Source organism: Ranitomeya imitator, chromosome 4, assembly GCF_032444005.1.
Source record: "Ranitomeya imitator isolate aRanImi1 chromosome 4, aRanImi1.pri, whole genome shotgun sequence".
Taxonomy (NCBI): Eukaryota; Metazoa; Chordata; class Amphibia; order Anura; family Dendrobatidae; genus Ranitomeya; species Ranitomeya imitator.
Window position 1 is genome coordinate 179,852,312 of NC_091285.1, and position 20,549 is coordinate 179,872,860.

The window sequence follows — 20,549 nt, forward strand, 5'->3', positions numbered from 1 at the left end:
TCAATTTATTGAGGGACTCTACACCCCTTCTCACCGGGGGCATGTGAGCATGCTTGTTTTTAAGAACCCTGAATTGACATTTGCCCAATTAAAGGAGAGCGCTATACGTCTCCAGCTGGCAGAGGCACCTCGGGATCAGGATCCTGCGCAACCCATGGCAGAGGCACCTCAACAACAGGGAGTGCCAGTGACATCAGCTATGTCTGGGGCCATTGCTAAGCCCCTGGGGCCCAGTACTAATGAGGCTCTTCAACAAAAGCTTGACTCTTTAGCTGATGTTGTTGCTTCAATGGCTAAAACCATGCAGGAGATGAGAGGACACAAGATGGAGTTGGCAAACTGTAGAGAGGATGTTCCATGGATGAGACCCCGGAGATACCCGACATGGAGAGGACGACCCCGCGACCGCTACCAACCGGATGGACAGCCCATTTGCCGCCGTTGCCAGCAGCCGGGCCACTTTGCACGAGATTGTGATTTAAACGGGAATCCCCTGGGAATGCGGGCCGCTTCGCAGGAATGAACTTTCAAGGCCCAACACCCTGGCACGACAGGTACATCGGAGGACGACCCATTATCCCTATCGTGCTGGACGGAATTCCCCTCAACGCTTTGCTGGACACAGGTTCCCAGATTTCATCTATACCGTATATCCTTTATAAGAGGTACTGGGCTGATGCAGATATTGATAAAGGGCCCTCTGATGTTGAACTAGATATATGGGCCAGTAATGGTAAGTTGGTACCGAAACTAGGATTCAGGGAGATGACCATAAAGATTGGTAAAGTAGAACTGAAGAAACAGGGTATAATTGTTGTTGATGTTGACCGGCGGAACTGTGAACCAACTGTATTGATAGGAATGAATGTGTTAGAGAACTGCTTTTCCGAAGTCATTTCTGTCTTACAGCAAATTGCTGAAACTGCCCAATCCTGCCAGCAGAGAGTTCTCCGGAGGGAAATAAAAGTATTGATGTTAAGGCAACAGGTAGAAGTTGCAGGTGGAGAAATCGGCAGTGTGAGGGTAAGTGATCCAACGTCTATTGTAATCCCACCAAAAACAGAAATGCTGGTATGGTGTAGAGCAGCCATTGGTACTAAGGGACGAGATTATCAAGCCTTAATAGAACCAGTGTACACCGACAGCAGGCCCACTATACTCACAGCACGAGGGATAGTCGAGGTACACCGGGGACGAGTGCCGGTACGACTTTTGAACTGTGGAGAGGAAGAGGTCACTTTGCCAAGGTATGCTACAATGGCAAAGCTATATACTGTTGACAACAATGCCATCACAACCATTGAGCCCTTAGAACCAACCTGTCAGGTGGAAGGCAATGGCTCAGATGGAGAAATGGAGGATTGGTGCCAACAGCTACACGTGGGCATAAATTCAACACCTACCCATCAAAAACAAGGGGTGTATAGGCTAGTGACGAAATATGAACAAGTCTTCAGTAAACACTCATTGGACTTCGGACGGATAGAAGGGGTAGAACACACAATCCCCACAGGTGACCATCCCCCAATAAAAGAAAGATATAGACCCATACCGCCCGCTCACTATCAATGTGCAAAAGATATGCTGAGGGAAATGAAACAGGCCGGGGTAATAAGAGACAGCTGTAGCCCCTGGGCGGCCCCTCTAGTGATTGTCAAAAAAAAGGACGGAACCATGAGAATGTGCGTAGACTACCGGAAGATTAATAACATCACCCATAAAGACGCCTACCCCTTGCCTAGGATAGAAGAGTCCTTAACTGCTTTGAAATCTGCTAATTATTTTTCCACCTTAGACTTAACAAGCGGGTATTGGCAAGTCCCTGTGGCTGAGAGAGATAAGGAAAAGACGGCATTCACCACACCAATGGGTCTATGTGAATTTAATCGCATGCCGTTCGGACTCTGCAACGCATCCGGTACCTTCCAGCAGCTGATGGAATGCTGCCTCGGACACAAGAACTTCGAGACCGTCCTCCTGTACCTAGATGATGTGATAGTCTACTCAAAGACTTACGAACAACACTTAATAGACCTGGCAGAAGTGTTCGAAGCCTTATCCAGGTATGGCATGAAAGTCAAGCCATCCAAATGTCACCTTCTCAAGCCAAAGGTACAGTACCTGGGACACATCGTGAGTTCGGAGGGAGTAGCACCAGATCCCAAGAAAATAAGCGCCATAAGGGATTGGCCAAGACCTACCAGCGCAAAAGAAGTGAGACAATTCCTGGGATTGGTGGGTTACTATCGCAGATTTATAAAAGGATTTACCAAGTTGGCAGCACCCTTGCAAGACACCTTGGTAGGGCAGACGAAGAAACCTTCAAACCGAAACCCTCCTTTTCAGTGGAACGACGAAAGGGAAGACTCCTTTGAACAACTAAAGAAGGCACTAACCGGAGAAGAGGTTCTGGCATACCCAGATTACCATAAACCTTTCATCCTCTACACCGATGCCAGTAATGTGGGACTAGGAGCGGTGCTGTCACAAAAGCAAGAAGGTCGGGAGAAAGTCATCGCCTTTGCAAGTAGAAAGCTTCGGCCTACTGAAAGAAATTCAGAAAATTACAGCTCCTTCAAATTGGAACTACTGGCAGTAGTTTGGGCTGTGACGGAGCGTTTCAAACACTATCTGGCCGCTGCAGAATTTATTGTCTATACTGACAACAATCCGTTGACCCACCTGGACACAGCCAAATTAGGTGCGTTAGAACAGCGATGGATAGCCCGGTTATCTAATTACAACTTCATAATCAAGTATCGAGCAGGTCGCAAGAATGGAAATGCCGATGCCCTATCCCGGATGCCACACTTGAGAGATGTAGAAGAGGAAACGGGGGAGCTTGAAGAAATTGAACTACCAGCCTTCCATCGTCCCAAGGCAAAACATCATCAGTCAAGTACCTATCAGAAACAACAAGAGGTGAATTTTAATCCGTTAGCACACCATAGATGGGCTGACACCCAAGACAGCAATCCGGCTGTGAAGTTGGTGAAGGAACTGTTGACTGAGCAAAGTGCATATCCCTATGAGGATGCCCCAGAAGAGACCCATCAACTCTGGAAAGAGAGAGGCAAAATGTTCCTGTATCAAGGGAAGCTCTGTAGAAGATACACCAATCCGAAAACACATGAATTGGTTTGGCAGATTATTGTGCCTAAACAAGATGTGAAGATGGTCCTCGAAGCTTACCATAATGGTGCTGGTCACTTCGGTTGGAAAAAGTTAGAAGTACTTCTAAGAGAAAGATTTTATTGGGTCGGGATGAGAAAATCAATCGAACAGTGGTGCAGAAATTGTGGCCCGTGTAACCTCAGAAGAAACGATCAAAAGAACCAAAGAGCACCACTGCAGCCCATAATCACCAAACAACCACTTGAACTTGTAGCCATGGACCACGTGAAGTTGACACCAAGCCGGTCCGGCTATGTCTATGCCTTGACCATCGTGGACCATTATTCACGTTTCTTGGTAGTAGTACCCGTAAAAGATCTGACAGCAAAAACAGCAGCCAAAGCGTTCCAAACGTACTTTTGTAGACCCCATGGATATCCGGAACAGGTTCTCACCGACCAAGGTACAGCCTTTGAATCAGAGATCTTCAGAGAATTCTGTAATATGTATGGTTGCAAAAAGATCCGGACGACGGCCTATCATCCACAAACAAACGGCTTATGCGAGAAGATGAACCATATTGTAATAGACCTACTAAAGACTTTACCTGAGACAGAAAGGAATCAATGGCCAGAGAAATTGCCTGACTTGGTGGATCTGTATAATCATGTCCCGGTGAGCTCCACCAACTGCACCCCAGCTTACCTTATGCGTGCAAGACCCGGCCAATTACCAATCGATCTAGAAATGGGAATTCTGAAACCAGACGCAGAAGTTCAAGACTCCAATTGGGATATCATACGGCAAAAGCAGTATCGCCAAGTGCAAGAGAGTGTGGAAAGAAGCCTTCAGCAAACTAGAGAAAGACAAGAGCGAACTTTCAACCAGAATGCTCTAGCGACCCCATTAAGACCGGGTGACCAAGTGCTCAAGAGAAATCGTCGAACCAATAAACTGGACAATCAGTGGGAAGCCGTACCCTACACAGTTTTACCAACAAGAGTGGATAATCCTAAAATGTGTCTCATTAGCAAAAACGGAGGCTTAACATCTGTACTAGTGTCAAGAGACAATCTTAAATTATGTCCGGAAGCATTGAAAGAGCCAGACGTTGTCCAGCCAGAACCAGAAGTTATTCAACCCATACAGGTTCAACCAGTAAAGGAAAAAGAAGAGGAAGTGTATCACACCTGTATAGGAGACTTTCCCAAAACCCTACTAACATACCATGGTGCAGTAGTGGTTCCCATGGTGGCCTTTTACCCAACACCGAACCCAATACCAGAAGTCCCAAGACAGGAAGAGGCTGACCCCGTACTACAGGAGGTTCCAGGCCAGGAAGAACAGATTCCTGGTCAGAGTAATCCCATTCACGGTGGACTTGCCAACTCCATAGTCGTGGAATTATCTTTAGCAGAGCGGGCAGATACTACATCCGCAGTAGACAGTAGTACACCACATGAAGAGACACCGCTATTACGTAGATCACAGCGTAGTACCCAGGGTCAATTACCGGCCAGGTATGCAGATTACCAACTATAAAGCTCATAATGTGAATTGTATATATGTTATGCCGTATATAGTTAAACAGAAAATGTAGTATAGTCATTGCTATCAGTCTGCAACGTTTAAGCCCAGTGCCTACAGAGACTTGTCTGTATGAACTTATTGCATATTCTTGAACTTTTTATCAGCCCGGAGGCACTAAATCAAAGCTCCGGAAAGACTGCTTTTTGAACTTTGCTTTTTGCTCTTTTTGAACTTTCTTTAGACTTTATATTGATAACTCCGTTGGAAAAATGGAACTAAATTCCTGGACACTAAGTACAGTGCCGTTCCTAATACCTTCAAGGATAGAACTGTATTAATGGACGCTATTTGAAGTGACTTTTTACAGAACTCTATTTTTGTTTCCTTGAGTGGTTTTTGTAACTTTTCATTTTTAAGACTCTGTACATATTAATTGTTATTTCAAAATGTTATTGTCCCACAGTCCCGGAGTACTGTTCTTAACTAAGGGGGAATGTGGCACCCCTAGGGGTATTTGCCACAAAAATAGTTACTGACAGTAAGTACAAATACTAAAATAGCAAGACTGCACTACCACCTCCGGCCAGAAGGGGGAGCTCCAGAGACTCCCCTTGATCCATTCTGGTCTGAGAGAAGAAATGGCAGTTGGGCCAAGGAGCTGAAAGTGAGAGGTCATACAGTTGAATATCTAACAGCCCTGTGACTGTTACCAGGCCTAAATCACCGGCCTGAGGAGAAGAGGGATAGAGAAAAAGGACATTGTGAGAACCGGGTAGCATTAATCACTACCCAGAACAGGCGCAAAGACGGATACCGGATCCGTGGCTGTATTCATTATATATAATACAGCAACCGGAAAAACGTGAGGTGATATCAGCTTCACTAGGGCCGGACGCAGCAACAGACACAGAGTTCAGCGGTACTCCCAGAGGGGGTAAACCGATAAAAGGACTCGGGTTGCCCGTCGAACCAGGACCCGGAGGGGACAGATTGGGCCGGCAGCCAGTTCACATACAGCAGCAGGGCCACACAGAAATTGCGCACAATAAGAGGCGAAGACCCCGGCAGGGTCAAAGTAACTCAGAGTTCCCATACAGACTCCGGTGACAGGACTGGTTGTAAATCCTTTTATGTTAAAGTAAACTGGTTAAACGTTTCAGTGCCTCAGTCTTTCATTTGGACAATAGCCATCTATCCAGGATCGAGATCGTCACCGCTGGGAGAACCTGCTGCTGATCAAGTAAGTGCCTGCTCCCTCACGATACCCCTTACACTGTGCAATGCCTGAGGCTACATCACCGGGTCAAGCCACCCTTGACATCCCCCTCAAGAGACAGACTCCATTGGTCCGGTGCTGGGTATCCCGGTCTCCTGGGCATCACAGGAGTAATCATAGTAGTGACACAGAAATTGAATTATTGGGGTCACTGTTCACACCACAAGAGCAGGCAGGTTGAGGAGATTTTGTAGGTTTGGTATAGATGGGAACAGTGTTGGAAATGTGGGAGTTCAGATGAGTCTTTATTTCAAACTCTGCATACGAATCATGGTTGAAAGATGATGTCATATTGACCTGAAAAAGATGAGAAAAGTGAAGAATGTCACCATAAAGAAGGTCAGCTTTAAGTCACTAAAATATACCTAAACCTTTATCATCTGTGTGTTCTGCAGGACTGGTATCTACCACTATATGGCCACTGTATGGTGGTAATAGCGACCTTTTTAGGAGCTTTTTTTAATTTAGTAATAGCAGGGACATATCTAGATGGGCAGAGGGGCCTAATGTTTTGGTCCAAAGTGTCTCCTAAGTGGCAACATTTTGCCACCCTCTGGAAGTAGGATTCGGCCATTCTCCACGCCCACTGCCAGAGAACATGTAACAGTGCTGATGCACTGCTATGTTGTCAGATGATCACAGCTTGAAGTCCCTTATAAGGACTATTAAATACAATAAAAAGTAAAAAAAAAAAGATTTTAAAATTTAACAAAAACATTCAAATCACTCCCCTTTTGCCCCATTACAATCAAAACAATAAAAATAAGTAAAGCAAAAGTCTAATCTATCAAAATATAAAATAAATTATTCTGATCAGTAAATGGAGCAATGAAAAAAATCAAAACGCCAGAATTACTTTATTTAACAATATAATGCATTAAGAGGTGATCAAAACATCATATCCACCCCAAAAATGGTATCAGTAAAAATGTCAGCTCATGGCGCAAAAATATAGGCCTTCACAAACCCCCATGCTTAAAAAGTGAAAATAATAATAATAATAATTTTTATTTATATAGCGCCAACATATTCCGCAGCACTTTACATTAAGCGGGGACATGTATAGACAATAAATTCAGTACAATTTAAGACTAGGGTTGAGCGAAACGGATCGGACAAATTAAAAAAATCGCCGACTTTCAGCAAAGTCAGGTTTCATGAAACCCGACCCGATCCTAGTGTGGGATCGGCCATGAGGTCGGCGATCTTCGCGCCAAAGTCGCATATTGTATGACGCTTTCAGCGCCATTTTTCAGTCAATGAAGGAGGACGCAGAGTGTGGGCAGCGTGATGACATAGGTCTCGGTCCCCACCATCTTAGAGAAGGGCATCACAGTGATTGGCTTGCTTTCTGCCACGTCACAGGGGCTATAAAGGGGTGTGCACGCCGACCGCCATCTTACTTCTGCCGATCGTAGCATAGGGAGAGGTTGCCGCAGCTTCATCAGAAGAAGGGATATAGTTAGGTAGGGAACATTAAGCCCCGAAACTGCTTGTGCTGTAGCGATTTCCACTTTCCAACAAGACCATTTGTTTGCATGGACAGTGGAGTTTATATTTTTGTGCATCAGCTCTGTAGCTTATTAGGCTGCCTTATAAGGCTCCCTGATAGCTGCATTGCTGGTTGTACGCCACTGTGCAAACCAACTGCTTTTTTAAAAGCAAAAATCCTGTTGCTCCTTTCTGCACAGTTATCTTGTTTATTTGTCCACTCCACAGTTTTGTGTGCAGCAGTCCTTTTTATTCCTGCCATACTTGTCCTGAGATCATTGTAGGGAGATTGAAATTGTACTACAGTCCTTGTATTTTTTCATATATCTTCCAGCCACTTTCTGCCACTTACATTGTGTTGTTTTATGCACACGGCCTGAGGTTTGGTTTAGTCTCCCCCCCAAAAAAGTGAGATTCAAATTATCGAAAAGTGGATATACTGCAGTCCTGTTAGTTTGTGGTATATCAGCCAGCCACTTTCTGCCACTCACATTGTGTTGTTTTATGCACTGGGCCTGAGGTTTGGTTTAGTCTCCCCCTCAAAAAAGTGAGATTCAGATTATCACAAAGTGGATATACTGCAGTCCTATTAGTTTGTGGTAAATCAGCCAGCCACTTTCTGCCACTTACATTGTGTTGTTTTATGCACAGGGCCTGAGGTTTGGTTTATTCTCCCCCCAAAAAAGTGAGATTCAAATTATCACAAAGTGGATATACTGCAGTCCTGTTAGTTTGTGGTATATCAGCCAGCCACTTTCTGCCACTTACATTGTGTTGTTTTATGGACAGGGCCTGAGGTTTGGTTTAGTGTCCCAAAAAAATAAGTGAGATTCAAATGATCACAAAGTGGATATATTTCAGTCCTGTTAGTTTGTGGTTTATCAGCCAGCCACTTTCTGCCACTTAGATTGCGTTGTTATATACACTGGGCCTAAGTTGTGGTTCAATCTCCCCCAAAAAAGAGGGAGATTCAAATTCTCACAAAGTGGATATACTTCTGTCCTGTTAGTTTGTCGTATATCAGCCAGCCACTTTATGCCACTTAGATTGCGTTGTTATATACACTGGGCCTAAGTTGTGGTTCAGTCTCCCCCCAAAAAAGGGGAGATTCAAATTCTCACAAAGTGGATATACCTCTCTCCTGTTAGTTTGTCGTATATCAGCCAGCCACTTTCAGCCACTTACATTGTGTTTTTTTTTTTGCACAGGGCCTGATTTTTTGTTCAGTCTCCCAAAAATAAAGGGAGAGTTAAAATTTCAACACGTTTATATACACATTCTACCTTGTTTTACAGTACCATAAAACGGTTGTTATTTTGGTTAGATTTTCCAAAAAATGAGAAAGTCAGGTGGAAGTGGCCATGGGCGGTGATTGCCAGCTGGTACTGATGGTGGTGCATCTGGTGGTAGTGGCAAAAGCACAATAGCACCTAAGGCTGGAGGTGTTGAGCCAGCGTCATCGTCTGGCTACACAAGGCCTCGAAGGCTCCCTTATCTGGGAGTAGGAAAATGGCTTTTAAAGCCAGAGCAGCAGGAAAAAGTTTTGGCTTTCCTTGCTGACTCAGCCTCTAGCTCTTTCGCCTCCTCTTCAGAAAGTTCCAAATATAAAAGCAGAGAGTCATCAGTGGATGCTCCCGGTCAGGAGCAAGACGTTTCCTTGTGTCCTTCACCCAAACCAAAAGTGACAGATGCGTCAGGCGACACTACAGGTTACTCCATGGAGCTCTTTACACATACCGTGTCTGGGTTAGAACGGGAAATTGTCAACTGCCCATTACAAGATGAATCGGACAAGGAGTGCACTCATGCACAGCCACAGCTAGATTGTAATGCTGTTCCATTGACTCAGATCACTACATTGCCCTCGCAGTGTACTGAGCCAGAATCTGACCCCGATGAGACTATGGTGCCCCGTCCCGAACGCTATAGCACCTTACACGGTGACACAGAGGAAGGTGCACATGACATTGAAGAGGAGGTGATAGATGACCCAGTTGTTGACCCAGATTAGCAGCCATTGGGGGAAGAGGGTGCCGCTGCCAGTAGCTCAGAAGCGGAGGAGGATGATCCGCAGCAGCCATCTACATCGCAACAGCTGTCATCTGGCAGGCCTGTATCAGGCCAAAAACGTTTGTCAAAAACAAAAACAGTTTTAGGACTGTGTGGCCATCTGGTGAAAGTAGCACAGCGTGCAATGCCTGAAAAGGTATTCCATAGTAGGAAGAGTTTGGTGTGGCAATTTTTTAACCAAGATCCGAATGATCAGTCAAAAGTTATCTGTAAGAAATTCTCAAAGACCTTTAGCAGAGGGAAGAATCTTCAAAATTTAAATACAACGTGCATGCTTAGACATTTAACCAGCATGCACTTGCAAGCCTGGACTAACTACCAAACGTCCCGTACCGTTGGTGCACCTGCTCAGAATGAGGGTAGTCAGCAGCGCTATATTGCTTCCCTCACTGTAAGCCCACTGGTTAGGACACCACCAGCAGCAAATGTGGAGGTATCGTCGCAAGGCCAAAGCAGTCAGGGAATCACAAGGTTATTGGTAGGAAACACTGTATGTAGGCCAACATCGAGAATACCATCACCAACCCTCTCTCAATCCGCCATGTCCACCACCACCAACACCGCTAGTTCCACCATATGCACCTCTCCAGTCCAGCTCACCCTACAAGAGACTCTTTAGTTTAGTTTAGTTAGGAAAAGAAAGTACTCATCCTCTCATCCGCGTGCACAGGGTTTGAATGCCCACATTGCTAGACTAATTTTGTTAGAGATGATGCCCTACCGGATGGTTGAAAGTGAAGCTTTCAAAACCCTGATGGCCTACGCAGTACCACGCTATGACCTACCGAGTCGACACTTCTTTGCGTGAAAAGACATCCCAGCCCTCCGCCAGCATGTCAAAGACCGCATTGTCCATGAACTGAAGCAATCAGTCAGTAGAAAGGTGCAGCTCACAACAGATGCATGGACCAGTAGGCATGGCCAGGGATGTTACATGTCCATCATGGCACACAGGGTTAATGTGGTGGATGCAGGGTCCACAGGGGACAGCCATAGTGGGACAGTTCTGCCTAGCCCACGGTCTAGGAAACAGTTGGCTATAGGCGTTTGCCACCCCTCCTCCTCCTCCTCCAGAAGCAAAAGCTCGTCCACAGAGCGCAGTCGCAAGACCACTCCATCCGCAGCTGCCAGTGTTGCACACGAAGTGTCCCATTATCGAACAGCTAGTGGTAAGCGTCAGCAGGCTGTGTTAGAAATGAAGTGTTTGGGTGACAACAGATACACTGCGGAATTACTGGCCGAGTACTTGCAGCAACAAACTCAGTCATGGCTGCGCAGTGTACATCTTGAGGCAGGCAAGGAAGTCAGTGATAATGGAAGGAATTTTATGGCTGCCATAGCCCTTTCAGAACTTAAACACATACCTTGCCTGGCTCACACCTTGAACCTGGTGGTTCAGTGCTTCCTCACAAATTATCCGGAGTTACCAGCCCTGCTCCTGAAGGTGGAAAGACTTTGCTCGCACAGCCGCCGGTCGCCCGTACACTCCAGCCGTATGCTGAACCATCAGCGATCGCTGAATCTTCCCCAGCACCACCTAATAATTGACGTTGCAACAAGGTGGAACTTTACACTGCACAGGGTTCAGAGGCTGTGCGAACAGAGGCGTGCTGTAATTAATTTGTGGGAGGATACACATACACGGGCAGGCAGTTGGATGGCAGACATGGAGTTGTCTGGTGTGCAGTGGTCGAAAGTCCAAGACCTCTGTCAAGTCCTTCAGTGTTTTGAGCAATGCACACGGCTGGTACCGTAAGTGCAGACGACGCCATCATAAGCATGAGCATCCCACTAATGAGTCTGTTGATGCAAAGTTTGACGCACATTAAGGAGCTGGCATCTGCAGCCGAGGAGGAGGGAAGCCTTGATGACAGTCAGCCATTGTCTGCTCAGGGAACTCTCCTGGATGAGGTGGTGGATGAAGAAGAGGAGGAGGATGATGGGGATGAACATTTATGGGAGGAGGATGCTTCACAGGGGGCAATAGAAACTGGTGGCGTTGCAAGGTCAGGTACAGGGTTTTTGCGGGACACAAGTGATGTTGATTTGCAAGAAAGTGCTCCTCAACCCAGCACAAGCAGTGAATTGACACCTGGAACATTGGCCCACATGGCTGAGTATGCATTGCGTATCCTAAAAAGGGATCCCCACATTATCAAAATGATGACCGATGACGATTACTGGTTGGCCTGCCTCCTGGATCCATGATATAAAGGAAAATTAAAAAATATCATGCCACATGAGAACCTTGAGCAAATATTGGCTACCAAACAAGCAACTCTTGTAGACAGTTTGGTTCAGGCATTCCCAGCACACAGCGGTGGTGATGGTTCTCACACGAGCCGTACGGGGCAACATGGCAGAGGTGTTAGAGGTGCACAAATCCAAAGTGGTGTTGGACAGAGGGGTTTTATGAACGGCTTTCCCTTCCTTTATCGATGTTCTCCCTCACAGGTCATTCCCCTTTGATTACTGGGCATCTAAAATAGACACCTGGCCTGAATTGGCAGAATATGCATTACAGGAGCTCGCTTGCCCTGCTTCTAGTGTGCTATCAGAAAGAGTCTTCAGTGCTGCTGGTTCAATACTGACCGAAAAAAAGGACACGTCTGGCCACCCAGAATATTGATGATCTAACCTTCATTAAGATGAACAAATCATGGATTTCAAATTATTTTGCCCCACCCTCTCCTGCTGACACGTAGCTTGCCTGAAAAATGTCTTGCTCTTGGCCTCCTCTTACTGACTTCTCCAATTCCGCCATTTGCAGCTGCTGAATGTCCACCATAGGCCATTTTTATACCTCCCTAAATGGGCTGACTCCCCCCACAGGGCCGTGGTCACCACCTGGCGCAAGCACCCGTGCAAGTGCTGTTTGTCTGGACAGTTGGGTTCGCCCACACTTGGGCGATGGCACTGGCACAGGGTCCCTCATAGTACAATGAAGTGTCTCTGATGGTGGTGGTGCACAACCAACATCAGACACACTGTCGTAATATGAGGGGCCCTGTGCCAGTACTGCCGCCCACGAGAGAGTGTTCCCCCCCAGCTCGAACAGTGCTCTACCACTTGCAATACTTACCTCTCCCTGCTCCACCACTGTGTAGTCTGTGCTGTTAAATCTTTCAATGGCACTGCCAATACAAATTTGTTGAAATGATAGATGATAGTTAAAATATACAGGGGCACTGGCCTCCATTTAGACCAGTTAATACTTTGCGCCTACTACCACTGTCTGCTACTAGTCCTGTTACCAATTTTGAACTGCTTTTGTATTTGGGCCTACTAACTGTGTCTGTGCCACTCATTACAGTTGTCCTCCACTGAACAAAGCTAGGCCGCCTGTTTAGTCCTGTTATCAATTTTGAACTGCATATAGTCAACTTTTTTATTTTGGGCCTACTAACTGTGTCTGCGCCACTCATTACAGTTGTCCTCCACTGAACAAAGCTATGCCACCTGTTTAGTCCTGTTACCAATTTTGAACTGCATTTAGCCTACTTTTTTATTGTGGGCCTACAAACTGTGTCTGCGCCACTCATTACAGTTGTCCTCCACTGAACAAAGCAATGCCGCCTGTTTAGTCCTGTTACCAATTTTGAACTGCATTTAGCCTACTTTTTTTATTGTGGGCCTACAAACTGTGTCTGCGCCACTCATTACAGTTGTCCTCCACTGAGCAAAGCAATGCCACCTGTTTAGTCTTGTTAACAGTTTTGAACTGCATTTAGCCTACTTTTTTATTGTGGGCCTACAAACTGTGTCTGTGCCACTCATTACAGTTGTCCTCCACTGAACAAAGCAATGCCGCCTGTTTAGTCCTGTTACCAATTTTGAACTGCATTTAGCCTACTTTTTTATTGTGGGCCTACAAACTGTGTCTGCGCCATTCATTACAGTTGTCCTCCACTGAACAAAGCTATGCTGCCTGTTTAGTCCTGTTGCCAATTTTGAACTGCATTTAGCCTACTTTTTTATTGTGGGCCTACAAACTGTGTCTGGGCCACTTATTACAGTTGTCCTCCACTGAACAAAGCTATGCCGCCTGTTTAGTCCTGTTACCAATTTTTAACTGCATTTAGCCTATTTTTGTATTTGGGCCTACTAACTGTGTCTGTGCCACTCATTACAGTTGTCCTCCACTGAACAAAGCTAGGCCGCCTGTTTAGTCCTGTTACCAATTTTGAACTGCATTTAGCCTACTTTTTTATTTTGGGCCTACTAACTGTGTCTGCGCCACTCATTACAGTTGTCCTCCACTAAACAAAGCAATGCCCCCTATTTAGTTCTGTTACCAATTTTGAACTGCTTTTAGCCTACTTTTTTATTTTGGGCCTACTAACTGTGTCTGCGCCACTCATTACAGTTGTCCTCCACTGAACAAAGCTATGCCGCCTGTGTACTCCTGTTACCAATTTTGAACTGCATTTAGCCTACTTACTTATTTGGGCCTAGTAACTGTGTCAGCCTCTCATTACAGTTGTCCTGCGCTGAACAAAGCTATGCCGCCTGTGTACTCCTGTTACCAATTTTGAACTGCATTTAGCCTACTTTTTTATTTTAGGCCTACTAAGTCTGTCTGAGCCACTCATTACAGTTGTCCTCCTCCACTGAACAAAGCAATGCCGCCTGTGTACTCCTGTTACCAATGTTGAACTGCATTTAGCCTACTTACTTATTTGGGCCTAGTAACTGTGTCAGCCACTCCTTACAGTTGTCCTCCACTGAACAAAGCTATGCCGCCTGTGTACTCCTGTTACCAATTTTGAACTGCATTTAGCCTACTTACTTATTTGGGCCTAGTAACTGTGTAAGCCACTCCTTACAGTTGTCCTCCACTGAACAAAGCTATGCCGCCTTTTTAGTCCTGTTACCAATTTTGAACTACTTTTAGCCTACTTTTTTATTTTGGGACTATACCTGTGTTTCCTCCTCATCCTGCCCATTGCCCAGCCACTGCTAGATGAGTCTGCTAGTACATTGACCCAGACCACTACATTCCCCTTGCACTCTACACAGCCAGAATCTGACCCTGCTGAAAGTCAGGTTCCCCTTCCCGCATACTATACCACCTTAGATGGGGACAAAGAGGAAGGTGCAGATGAAAGTGCAGGTTCCTTCATCAGGTGGGGGGGCATACTCATTGGCACTGGTACAGGGCCCCTCATAGTATGCAAAAGTGACTCTGGCAGTGGGAGGCGCCACCCGCCGTCAAACACCCCCCCGTACTATGAGGGGCCCTGTGCCAGTGCCAACTAGTGGGCCCCACCTGCTTGCTCAGGATCAAAGCACTTGCAAAGTTGAAATACTTATCTCTCCCTGCTCCACCGCCGTGACGTATTCCGCGTTTCCTGGGCCCTCGAAAATCTTGAGCCAGACCTACCCCGCCACAACTTTAGCCAAATGATCCCGTTTTCAATGCCTAACTATTATTATAAAGTAAATTAAGATTGACAAGCTTCAGTAATACGAATTGATGTTTTTGGCATTAAAATGGGAACTGTAGGTGTTTTCCTGTCCTCCAGTCACTGCCGACTTTGATTCCCCATTGACTTGCATTGGGTTTCTTGTTTCAGTCGGCCCCCGACTTTTCGCAATAATCGGCCGATTTCACCCGACCCGACTTTTGACAAAATTGGGTTTCGCAAAACCCGACTCGATCCTAAAAAAAGTAAAAGTTGCTCAACTCTACTCCTTGGTTTTACACATTGCCAGCAAAGCCAGCTCTGCTGCATAATCAGTCATATGCACCCCATTAGGCCTTGGAACCCACATACTGGATGGGCCCAGGAAAATCCACTTCACAATATGCATTTTGTGCTCCATATTCCAGTGTTTTATACATTGGCAGGAAGGCGAGCCCTGCTGCATAATCATATGCACCCATTAGGCCTTGGAACCCACATACTGGATGTGCCCATGAAAATCCACTTCACATTATGCATTTTGTACTCCTGTACTCCTTGGTTTTACAGATTGGCGGCAAGGTCAGCCTTGCTGCATAGTCAGTCATATGCACACCATTAGGCCTTGAACCCCACATACTGGATGTGACCATGAAAATCCACTTCACAAAATGCATTTTGTCCTCCCGTACTCCTTGGCTTTATACATTGGCGGCAAGGCCAGCCCTGCTGCATAGTCAGCCATATGCACCTCATTAGGCCTTGGAACCCACATTGTGGATGGGCCCATGAAAATCCACATCATAATATGCATTTTGTCCTCCCGTACTCCTTGGTTTTACACATTGGCGGCAAGGCCAGCCCTGCTTTATAGTCAGCCATATGCACCTCATTAGGCCTTGGAACCCACATAGTGGATGGGCCCAGGAAAAATCACTTCACAATATGCATTTTGTGCTCCATACTCCTTTGTTTTATACATTGGTGGCAAGGCCAGCCCTGCTGCTAAGTCAGTCATATGCACCCAAATAGGCCTTGAAACCCACATACTGGATGGGCACAGGAAAATCCACTTCACAATATGCATTTTGTTTTCCATACTCCTTTATTTTATACATTGGCAGGAAGGCGAGCCCTGCTACATAGTCATATGCACCCAATTAGGCCTTGGAACACACATACTGGATGTGCCCATGAAAATCCACTTTACAAGATGCATTTTATACTCCCGTACTCCTTGGTTTTACACATTGTCGGCAAGGCCACCCTGCTGCATAGTCAGTCATATGCATCCCATTAGGCCTTGGAACCCACATACTGGATGGGCAAAGGAAAATCCACCTCACAGTATGCATTTTGTGCTCCATACTCCTTTGTTTTATACATTGGCGGCAAGGCCAGCCCTGCTGCATGGTCAGTCATATGCACCCCATTTGGCCTTGGAACCCACATACTGGATGTGCCCATGAAAATCCCCTTCACAAAATGCATTTTTTCCTCCCGTACTCTTGGTGTTACACATTGGCAGCAAGGCCAGCCCTGCTGCATAGTCAGTCATATCCACCCTATTGGGCTTTGAAACTCACATTGTGGATTTACCCATGAAAATCCACTTCGCAATATGCATGTTATAATCCCGTACTCATTGGTTTTACACATTGCCTGCAAGGCCAGCCCTGCTGCATAGTCAGTCATATGCATCCCGTTAGGCCTTGGAACCCACATACTAGATGGGCCCAGGAAAATCCACTTCACAATATGCATGTTATAATCCCGTACTCCTTGGTTTTACACAATGGCGGCAAGGCCAGCCCTGCTGCATAATCAGTCATGTGCACCTCGTTAGGCCTTAGAACCCACATACTAAATGGGCCCAGGAAAATCCACTTCACAATATGCATGTTATAATCCCGTACTCCTTGGTTTTACACAATGGCGGCAAGGCCAGCCCTGCTGCACAGTCAGTCATGTGCACCTCGTTAGGCCTTGGAACCCACATACTGTATGGGCCCAGGAAAATCCACTTCACAATATGCATTTTGTGCTCCATACTCCTTTGTTTTATACTTTGGCGGCAAGGCCAGCCCTGCTGCTAGGTCAGTCATATGCACCCCATTAGGCCTTAGAACCCACCTATTGGATGGGTCCAGGAAAATCCAATTCACAATGTGCATTTTTGGCTCCAACCTCCTTTGTTTAATACATTGGCAGGAAGATGAGCCCTGCTGCATAGTCATATTCAACCCATTAGGCCTTGGAACCCACATAGCGGATGGGCCCAGGAAAATCCACATCACAATATGCATTTTGTACTCCAATACTCTTTGGTTTTACATATTGCCAGCAAGGCCTGCCCTGCTGCATAGTCAGCCATATGCATCCCATTAGGCCTCGGAATCCACATACTGGATGGGCCCAGGAAAATTCACTTCACATTATGCATTTTGTACTCCCGTACTCCTTGGTTTTACACATTGGCTGCAAGGCCAGCCCTGCTGCAGAGTCAGTCAGATGCACCCCATTAGGCCTTGGAACGCATATACTGGATGGGCACAGGAAAATCCACTTCACAATATGCATTTTATGCTCCCGTACTCCATTGTTTTAAAGATTGGCAGGAAGGCGACCCCCGCTACATAGTCATCTGCACACCATGAGGCCTTGAAACCCACATACTGGATGGGCCCATGAAAATTCACTTCACAATATGCATTTTGTGCTCCATACTCCTTTGTTTTATACATTGGCAGGAAGGCTAGCCATGATGCATAATCATATGCACCCCATTAGGCCTTAGAACCCACATACTGGATGTGCCCATGAAAATCCCCTTCATAAAATGCATTTTGTCCTCCCGTACTCCTTGGTTTTACACATTGGCGGCAAGGCCAGCCCTGCTTTATAGTCAGCCATATGCACCTCATTAGGCCTTGGAACCCACATAGTGGATGGGCCCAGGAAAAATCACTTCACAATATGCATTTTGTGCTCCATACTCCTTTGTTTTATACATTGGCGGCAAAACCAGCCCTGCTGCAAAGTCAGTCATATGCACCCAATTAGGCCTTGAAACCCACATACTGGATGGGCACAGAAAAATCCACTTCACAATATGCATTTTGTTTTCCATACTCCTTTATTTTATACATTGGCAGGAAGGCGAGCCCTGCTACATAGTCATATGCACCCCATTAGGCCTTGGAACGCACATACTGGATGGGCCCATGAAAATCCACTTCACAAGATGCATTTTGTACTCCCGTACTCCTTGGTTTTACACATTGTCGGCAAGGCCACCCTGCTGCCTAGTCAGTCATGTGCACCCCATTAGGCCTTGGAACCCACATACTGGATGGGGAAAGGAAAATCCACCTCACAATATGCATTTTGTGCTCCATACTCCTTTGTTTTATACATTGGCGGCAAGGCCAGCCCTGCTGCATGGTCAGTCATTTGCACCCCGTTAGGCCTTGGAACCCACATACTGGATGTGCCCATGAAAATCCCCTTCACAAAATGCATTTTTTCCTCCCGTACTCTTGGTGTTACACATTGGCGGCAAGGCCAGCCCTGCTGCATAGTCAGTCATATGCACCCCATTGGGCTTTGAAACTCACATTGTGGATTTACCCATGAAAATCCACTTCGCAATATGCATTTTGTACTCCCGTACTCATTGGTTTTACACATTGCCTGCAAGGCCAGCCCTGCTGCATAGTCAGTCATATGCATCCCGTTATGCCTTAGAACCCACATACTAGATGGGCCCAGGAAAATCCACTTCACAATATGCATGTTATAATCCCGTACTCCTTGGTTTTACACAATGGCGGCAAGGCCAGCCCTGCTGCATAATCAGTCATGTGCACCCCGTTAGGCCTTGGAACCAACATACTGAATGGGCCCAGGAAAATCCACTTCACAATATGCATTTTGTGCTCCATACTCCTTTGTTTTATACTTTGGCGGCAAGGCCAGCCCTGCTGCTAGGTCAGTCATATGCATCCCATTTGGCTTTAGAACCCACCTACTGGATGGGTCCAAGAAAATCCAATTCACAATGTGCATTTTTGGCTCCAACCTCCTTTGTTTAATACATTGGCAGGAAGATGAGCCCTGCTGCATAGTCATATTCAACCCATTAGGCCTTGGAACCCAGATAGCGGGTGGGCCCAGGAAAATCCACATCACAATATGCATTTTGTACTCCAATACTCTTTGGTTTTACACATTGCCAGCAAGGCCTGCCATGCTGCATAGTCAGCCATATGCATCCCATTAGGCCTTGGAATCCACATACTGGATGGGCGCAGGAAAATTCACTTCACATTATGCATTTTGTACTCCCGTACTCCTTGGGTTTACACATTGACTGCAAGGCCAGCCATGCTGCATAGTCAGTCAGATGCACCCCATTAGGCCTTGGAACCCATATACTGGATGGGCACAGGAAAATCCACTTCACAATATGCATTTTGTGCTCCTGTACTCCTTTGTTTTAAAGATTGGCCGGAAGGCGACCCCCGCTACATAGTCATCTGCACACCATGAGGCCTTGAAACCCACATACTGGATGGGCCCATGAAAATTCACTTCACAATATGCATTTTGTGCTCCATACTCCTTTGTTTTATACATTGGCAGGAAGGCGAGCCATGATGCATAATCATATGCACCCCATTAGGCCTTAGAACCCACATACTGGATGTGCCCATGAAAATCCCCTTCATAAAATGCATTTTGTCCTCCCGTACTCTTGGTTTTACACATTGGCGGCAAGGCCAGCCCTGCTGCATAGTCAGTCATATGCACCTGGATCGCCCCCAGACACAGGGCCACACGTTTCGGTATCGGGCCTCTCTGGTTCGGTTCTGAGGCTGTCACGGTGGCTAGACCTGGTCCGCGACCCTGCTAAGGGGCGTCCAATGAAGGTGGTGCAGTTTGTCAGGGGTTCGTGACGCCACCTGTGGTGTTTGGTCAGGGTGACCGACGCTGCTGCGGGGTCCGCTGGGGTGATGGAATTGCAGCTGGATGGTATACCTTCCCACAGGTGAAGTGTGTCCCCAGGGCTTCCCAGTAAAGTGGATAGTGATGGTGTGATGTGCAGGCAATAACGAGGACACAAGGTCGCAGTCTCTTTACCTCTTTACTGAAGACTTCAGGATCCTCAATCCAGAGCACGTTTAACAGGGCTATCAGAGACCGGCCGGTCTGATGGGCACTTCCAGAGTTTCCCTCGCAGATGGAAATCGTTGCCCACCACTAGCGCCTGTGTGTTGTAGTCCTACCCTGCTGAGCATTAGGAATAGTCCTCACAACTGCTGTTCTCGTTCGTTCGTTCTCTACAGCTCTCTCTCTCTCTTTAGTTCCAGATGTTGCTAGTTTCTCGTCCCCCAGGTATATTTTGGCTAGGACGCACCCGTATGACGGGAAGGCTTGGAGGTCTTCCGGGACCCTAGAGACGCCCCTCTCCCAATGTTACCCCCTATGTCTTCTTAGGAAAATTAAGGTAGACGGCCAACCTATAATTAACTGTCCTGCGGAGTTTGAAGTAAGGCCTGAAGTCAGTTACTCCCGCGGTGTTCCGGCCACCGGCTACACGCCTCAGTAGGATGTTGCCTCGGTTTCACGGCACGACTCCTACTGGTACTCCTTTTTGCTTG